The sequence below is a fragment of the Tachyglossus aculeatus genome, chromosome 21 (genome assembly GCF_015852505.1).
Source record: "Tachyglossus aculeatus isolate mTacAcu1 chromosome 21, mTacAcu1.pri, whole genome shotgun sequence".
Classification (NCBI taxonomy): domain Eukaryota; kingdom Metazoa; phylum Chordata; class Mammalia; order Monotremata; family Tachyglossidae; genus Tachyglossus; species Tachyglossus aculeatus.
Genome location: NC_052086.1, coordinates 30,273,453 through 30,281,706, shown reverse-complemented (window position 1 = coordinate 30,281,706; position 8,254 = coordinate 30,273,453). Strand labels below are relative to the sequence as shown.

General features: G+C 43.1%; 1 protein-coding gene across 1 annotated transcript in view; it reads left to right on the top strand.

Annotated features, from left to right (window-relative positions):
• Positions 1 to 8,254, top strand: part of SLC15A4 (solute carrier family 15 member 4) — a 73,638-nt gene that overhangs the window by 41,063 nt on the left and 24,321 nt on the right. The gene's annotated exons all lie outside the window — the stretch shown is intronic.

Sequence of the window (8,254 nt, the reverse complement as noted above, 5' to 3'; positions counted from 1 at the left end):
TGTGGAGTGGAGGGGGCATGAATATCAGAGTGTATTTGGTTTTCAGGGAAGAGGGAAAGCCTATTCTATGTAGGCAACATAACCTCCACTCCACAAAACTTGGCTCAATGGAAAGAGCCCGGGCTTGGGAGTCTGAGGTCATGGGTTCAAATCCCGGCTACGCCACTTGCCAGCTGTGTGACCTTGAAAGAGCCCGGGCTTGGGAGTCCGAGGTCATAGGTTCAAATCCCGGCTCCGCCAATTGCCAGCTGTGACCTTGGGCAAGTCACTTCACTTCTCTGGGCCTCAGTTCCCTCATCTGTAAAATGAGGATTAAGTCTGTGAGCCCCACGTGGGACAACTTGATTACCTTGTACCTACCCCAGCGTTTAGAACAGTGCTTTGCACATAGTAAGCGCTTAATAAATGCCATCGTTATTATTATTACTATTCTCTGGGCCTCAGTTCCCTCATCTGTAAAATGAGGATTAAGACTGGGAGCCCCCCGTGGGACAACCTGATCACCTTGTATCCTCCCCAGCGCTTAGAACAGTGCTTTGCACATAGTAAGCGCTTAACAAATGCCATTATTATTATTATTATTATTATTTATTATTATTACTACCTCCCCTTCTGCACTGTAAGCTCTTTGTGGGTAGGGAACTCGTCTGCCAACTCTGTTGTACTCTCCCAGCTAGTACAGTGCTCTGTACACCGTAAGTGCTCAGTAAATACCATTGATTGATTGCTACAGCTGCAGCCCTCCACCTGAATCCAGGCCCAAACCCCCTCGGGCCTTGCGTGAACCTGTGCTTCCCAAAGAGGGGAACTATTCGGGAACGTTACCCCGGGGTCTTGGACCGGCAGGGTAAAACAAAGTCATCGACGGCGCCGACTCCCAGATGAAAACGTGGGAGTCGGTTGCTATGGATGGACCAGCGCTGGCGAGGCGGCCTTCCCAGACTGAGCCCCTTCCTTCCTCTCCCCCTCGTCCCCCTCTCCATCCCCCCATCTTTCCTCCTTCCCTTCCCCACAGCACCCGTATATATGTATATATGGTTGTACATATTTATTACTCTATTTATTTTACTTGTACATATCTATCCTATTTATTTTATTTTGTTGGTGTGTTTGGTTTTGTTCTCTGTCTCCCCCTTTTAGACTGTGAGCCCACTGGTGGGTAGGGACCGTCTCTGTGTGCTGCCAGTTTGTACTTCCCAAGCGCTTAGTACAGTGCTCTGCACACTGTAAGCGCTCAATAAGTACGATTGATGATGATGGTGATGGCGCATTGCCACCCAGAAGCACTGAGCAGAACGTTGCTGTGGAGAGGCAAGGAAGCAAGAAAGAAAACAGCGTCAAGCCTTGCAAGCATTAAGCACAACGGACAACCTTTTGGTGTGTTCGGTCTGATTGGCCTTTCATTCATTCAGTCGCATTTATTGAGCGCCTACTGTGTGCAGAGCACTTGACGAAGCGCTTGGGAAGTCCAAGTCGGCAACATCTAGAGACGGTCCCTACCCAACAGCGGGCTAACAGTCGAGAAGGGGGAGACAGACAACGAAACAAAACATGTGGACAGGTGTCAAAACCGTCAGAATAAATAGAAATCAATCAATCAATCGTATTTATTGAGGGCTTACTGTGTGCAGAGCACTGGACGAAGCGTTTGGGAAGTCCAAGTCGGCAACATCTAGAGACGGTCCCTACCCAACAGCGGGCTCACAGTCGAGAAGGGGGAGACAGACAACGAAACGAAACATGTGGACAGGTGTCAAAACCGTCAGAATAAATAGAAATCAACCAATCAATCAATCGTATTTATTGAGCGCTTACTGTGTGCAGAGCACTGGACTAAGCGCTTGGGAAGTACAAGTCGGCAGCACATAGAGACGGTCCCTACCCAACAGCGGGCTCACGGTCTAGAAGGGGGAGAGAAAGAAAGCTAGATGCACATCATTAGCAAAATAAATAGAATAGTAGAGATGTACAAGTAAAATAAACAGAGTAATAAATCTGTGCAAACATATATACAGGTGCTGTGGGGAGGGGAAGGAGGTAGGGCGGGGGGGATGGGGAGGAGGAAAGTGAGGTGCAGCTCCCATGAAACATTCCAGTCTCCACTTGGATTTTTAAATAAAAAGTGTTAAACTCAGCCACACTCACACTCATAGGTGAACTTCACCATCAGTGACGTCTTTTTCAAATACAAAGACGACAACTTTACATACTTAGATATTTATATACCCCAGGGTCTGGATTGACGGGCATTCCCAGCTTCTGTCTCCCCCTTTTAGACTGTGAGCCCACTGTTGGGTAGGGACCGTCTCTATATGTTGCCAATTTGTACTTCCCAAGCGCTTAGTACAGTGCTCTGCACATAGTAAGCGCTCAATAAATACGATTGATGATGATGATGATGATGGATATAGCCGGAGAGGGCTATATCTTGCTCTTTCCTCTTTCTTCCATCCACCCTCAGGGAAGGGAGGTTTAAGTCCCATTACCGATCCCTAAACTGTTCTGCAAAATAGAATATTCTTTTTCTGGTTATATTGCGGCAGGATTTACTACGCTTTCTCCTTCCCTTTATTAATACGGCCTAATGCCTGGGAATGATTGTACTGTAAAATAGCGTAGTTATAGTACACAATTGTTGCCGACTTGTACTTCCCAAGCGCTTAGTCCAGTGCTCTGCACACAGTAAGCACTCAATAAATCCGATTGAATGAGTGAATGAACAAGAAAAACTATCATCCTTGAACAAACCATCAGCCCTCCTCTTGGGAATGATCGCTCAATAAATACGATTGATGATGATGATGATGATTAGCTAAAGTTCAGCACTGCCGATGTGGAACTGAACTTCTCCGAGTAGTGCTGAATAGTCTTGCCCGATTATCACATACTGAACAGTTTGGAAAATATTATAGCATGAAATAAGTCCCCTATCAAATCTTACAGTGGGGCATTTTAGAGCCCAGGCTTTGGAGTCAGAGGTCATGGGTTCAAATCCCAGCTCTGCCACTTGTCAGCTGTGTGACCTTGGGCAAGTCACTTCACTTCTCTGGGCCTCAGTTACCTCATCTGTAAAATGGGGGTGAAGACTGTGAGCCCCCAGTGGGACAACCTGATCACCTTGTAACCTCCCCAGCGCTTAGAACAGTGCTTTGCACATAGTAAGTGCTTAATAAATGCCATTATTATTATTATTAGTAGTAGTAGTAGTATTAATAGGGTTTTGAAGATGGGGAGAGTGCTGTTCTGTCAGCTCTACCAACTTTGTTGTATTGTACTCATTCATTCAATCGTATTTGAGTGCTTACTATGTGCAGAGCACTTGTCTGCTGTGTGACCTTGGGCAAGTCACTTCACTTCTCTGGGCCTCAGTTACCTCATCTGTAAAATGGGGGTGAAGGCTGTGAGCCCCCCGTGGGACAACCTGATCACCTTGTAACCTCCCCAGCGCTTAGAACAGTGCTTTGCACATAGTCAGCGCTTAATAAATGCCATTATTATTTTTTTTAAAAAGCATCCTATCCTGCCTCGACTACTGCATCAGCCTCCTTGCTGACCGCCCTGCTTCCTGCCTCTTCCCCGCTCCACTTCTCCTCCCCACTTCAGTCCATCCTTCATTGTCCTGCCCGGGTCAGTTGTTCAGTGAACGTCTCCCCGCTCCTCAAGGCCCAACAGCGATTGCCCATCTCCCCCCGTATCAAACAGAAATGCCTTACCATCGAATTTAAAGCATTCGATCAGCCTGCCCCTGCCAACTTCACCTCACAATGGTCTCCCACCACAGCCCAGCCAACGCATTTTCTCCTGTAGCCCCAGCTGGCTCACGGTGCCTTAATGCTGATCCCTTTCCCGTTCCCTCCCCGTGTCCCTGGAAGTCCTCCCCTTCCATATGGCAGACCACCACTCTCCCCACCTTCAGAGCCTCAGGAAGGTCACATCTCTTCCAAGAGGCCTTTTAATAATAATAATAATGATGGCATTTGTTAAGCGCTTACTACGTGCAAAGCACTGTTCTAAGCGCTGGGGGGGGGGGGGGATACAAGGTGATCAGTTTGTCCCACATGGGGCTCACAGTCTTAATCCCCATTTTACAGATGAGGGAACTGAGGCTCAGAGAAGTTAAGTGACTTGCCCAAGGACACACAGCAGACATGTGGTGGAGCCGGGATTCGAACCCATGACCTCTGGCTCCAAAGCCCGGGCTCTTTCCACTGAGCCACGCCGCTTCTCTAGCCACGCCGCTTCTCTTTTCTCATGAAGCCCTCTTTTCCGTGACTCCTCCTCCCTTTTATATCACCTGTGCACATTGAAGCCCTTGATATTCACCCCATTCTCAGCCCCATAGCACTTCCAATAATTTATTTCCATGAAACGGTGCTTTGCACATAGTAAGCGCTTAACAAATGCCATCATTATTATTATTATTATCAATTTCTGTCTCTCCCTTTAGATTGTAAGCTCCTGGTGGGCAGGGACCACGTCTGCCAACTCTGTCGTACTCTTCCAAGTCTCCCAAGCGCTTAGAACAGTGTTCTGATTAATGAAAAGGTTCCGTTGACTGATTAATAAAAAGGTACCGTTGATTAATAAAAAGGTACCGTTGACTGATTAATAAAAAGGTTCTCGCAATCAAGGTCATTTTTTGTGTGTGGGGGGGGGGCAGAGTAAAGATATTATTATACTTCTCGCAATCAAGGTCATTTTTTGTGTGGTGGGGGGGGCAGACTCTTTAAAACAATATAGAAATATTGTTTTTGTACAGAAATATTTACCTCACCGTGATCATCCACAATTTCCATTCCTTTCCTTATATAGAAATATACACAATATAGAAAGGGTATTTTCCTTCCTTTCCAATTTGGAGCATAGTTTACTCTGCCAGTTGACTGTTTGAGGAAGTGACGAGTAAAGCCATAAGTTTGGGGGAAGTCAAACAAATCGTTCGTTCAGTAGAATCACTTTTAATTAGGGCGACGGCGACCGAACTCACATTAAATGGCCATCTTTTATAGATGTTACTAAGAAAGCGAGCTGTGCCTTTTTAATCTGGAAACTCCAGGAAAAGATCACTGAGGTTGGTGAGCTCAATTAAAAGGCAAGTAGCCTATGTGAACCATAAGAAAATAATCTGAAATGGAGACATGTTCATTTTTTAAAGGGATAGTGGGAAGTCACTTATTTTTCCATCCAGCATATGGGGCTGTCGGTTACACTTGTTAATTTCTTTTGATACTTAAAAAATCATTAATCCATTTACATTTCTATATGACTGTGATATTATAGAGAAATCCCACTAGTCTGCCTGAAGATGGGAAACAATCAGTGAGCCCGTTTATATAGTTTTAAGTAAGCTTTACTGAATGACATGCTCTCGGAACACATTTTAACTGGTCTATTAGTTTGTTTCAGAGTATTTAAAATATTTTACAAAGTGAGAGTGGAACGGATTAACTTAATTGAACATGTGCTGTTTAATGCCATTTATTATAACCTCAAAGTAATATTTAAAGTTATCCAAGTGGAAAATTAATTACAACAAAAAATGTAATCTTAGTATTTCCATAGAATGGTATTTTCTATTGCTTTGAATTTACTACGGTTGTATGTTTGTGTGTGTGTCTGTACACACGCTGAGAAGCAGCATGGCATAGTGGAAAGAGCACGGTCTTGGGAGCCTGAGGTCCTGGGTTCTAATTCCGGCTCTGCCACTTGTCTGCTGTGTGCCTTTGGGCAAGTCACTTCACTTCTCTGTGCCTCAGTTCCCTCATCTCTAAAATGGGGATTAAGACTGTGAGCCCCATGTAGGACAACCTGATCACCTTATATCTCCCCCAGTGCTTAGAACAGCGCTTAAGCGCTTAGTACAGTGCTTCTCACACAGTAAGCACTCAATAAATACAATTGAGTGAATGCTTGGCACATAGTAAGCACTCAATAAATATGATTGAATGAGTGCTTGGCACATAGTAAGCACTTAAATATCATTCATTCATTCAATTGTATTTATTGAGCACTTACTGTGTGCAGAGCACTGTACTAAGCGGTTAGGAAGTACAAGTTGGCAACATATAGAGACGGTCCCTACCCAAACAACAGGCTCACAGTCTAGAAGGGGGAGACAGACGACAAAACAAAACATAGTAACAAAATAAAATAAGTAGAATAAATACGTACAAATAAAATCAATCAATCAATCATTAACAAAATAAATAGAATAGTAAATATGGACAAGTAAAATAGAGTAATCAATCAATCAATCGTATTTATTGAGCGCTTACTGTGTGCAGAGCACTGTACTAAGCGCTTGGGAAGTACAAGTTGGCAACATATAGAGACAGTCCCTACCCAACAGTGGGCTCACAGTCTAAAAGGGGGGAGACGGAGAACAAAACCAAACATGCTAACAAAATAAAATAAATAGAATAGATATGTACAAGTAAAATAAACTCACCACTGTGCTTCTGGGAATTGGCCTTTGGTTTGAAGATGACACTGCTGATGGTGAAAGTATATCTATGGGTGTATCTGTCGCAATGCCAATCCCTTGCACGTTTTGCCCATCAGAATAGAGTAGTTCACCTTTTCTGGCTTCTAGGTATTTTGGGTGAATATTGCTGTGGTGCCCATGCTGAAGAGGGGAAAAAAACGTGCCTTACTGCCAGCAGGATGTGGTCTCGCTTGGTTTTTTCAATGGAAATACAGCACTGGCCTCATCTCTGTACCCCTGCCACTAATCCAGATGTGATCGTGTTTCCTGGGTGACACGGAACAGTTTCAGCTCTTCCACCTGGCTTGTTCAGGCCTTTCCTCTCACTGCCAAATTGGGAAGCTCTGGACAATCAATCAATCAATCAATTGTATTTATTGAGCGCTTACTGTGTGCAGAGCAGTGGACTAAGCGCTTGGGAAGTTGGCAACATCTAGAGATGGTCCCTACCCAACAGTGGGCTCACAGTCTAGAAAGGGGAGACAGAGAACGAAGGAGAACATATTAACGAAATAAAATAAATAGAATAGATATGTACAAGTAAAATAAATAAATAAATAGAGTAATAAATATGTACAAACATATATACAGGTGCTGAGGGGAAGGGAAGGAGGTAAGGTGGGGGAGATGGAGAGGGGGAAGAGGGGGAGAGGTCTCCAAGAGTGTAAGCAAGCTAGTGGCAAGCTCAGGGGAGGAAGATGAGGTGGGCAAAAATCCTGCTTAGCATCTCTAAATTGTGTCACCCATCAAAATCAAGATCCCAGACTGACTTAGCCCCCTCCTTCTCTCCCTCTCCTCCCCCTCTCCATCCCCCCCGCCTTACCTCCTTCCCCTCCCCACACCACCTGTGTGTGTATATATATATATATATATATGTATATATATATATATACACACACACACAATATTGTATATATATGTTGCCAACTTGTACTATATTGTACTGTATTGTATATATTATATATACAATATTGTATATATATGTTTCCAACTTGTACTTCCTAAGCACTTAGTACAGTGCTCTGCACAGAGTAAGCACTCAATAAATACGATTGATTGATTGATATGCAAATATTTGTATACTACTCCTACAATTACATGGAGTAGTATACGACTCCTACATACTACTCCTGTATACTACTCCTACAAATACAAATTACTCCTACAAATACTCATACTCCTACAAGTATATGCAAATACACATATATATGTACAAATATATATATATATATATAATGTATGGATATGTTTGTACATATTTATTACTCTATTTTACTTGTACATATTTATTCTATTTATTTTATTTTGTTAATATGTTTTGTTTTGTTGTCCGTCTCCCCCTTCTAGACTGTGAGCCCGCTGTTGGGTAGGGACCGTCGCCATATGTTGCCAGCTTGGACTTCCCAAGCGCTTAGTACAGTGCTCTGCACACAGTAAGCGCTCAATAAATACGATTGATTGATTGATATATGTATATAATATACTAATAAGCATATATATGTACAAACATGTACATACGTATGTATGTATGTTTGTACATATATATGTATATTTTTATTTGTATATATTTGTAGGAGTAGGAGTATTTGTATATATGTATATTTGTATATGTGTATATATATACACACACGTATGTTTATATGTTTGTTCATGTTTATTACTCTATTTTACTTGTACATATTTATTCTATTTATTTTATTTTGTTAATACGTTTTGTTTTGTTGTCCGTCTCCCCCTTCTAGACTGTGAGCCCGCTGTTGGGTAGGGACC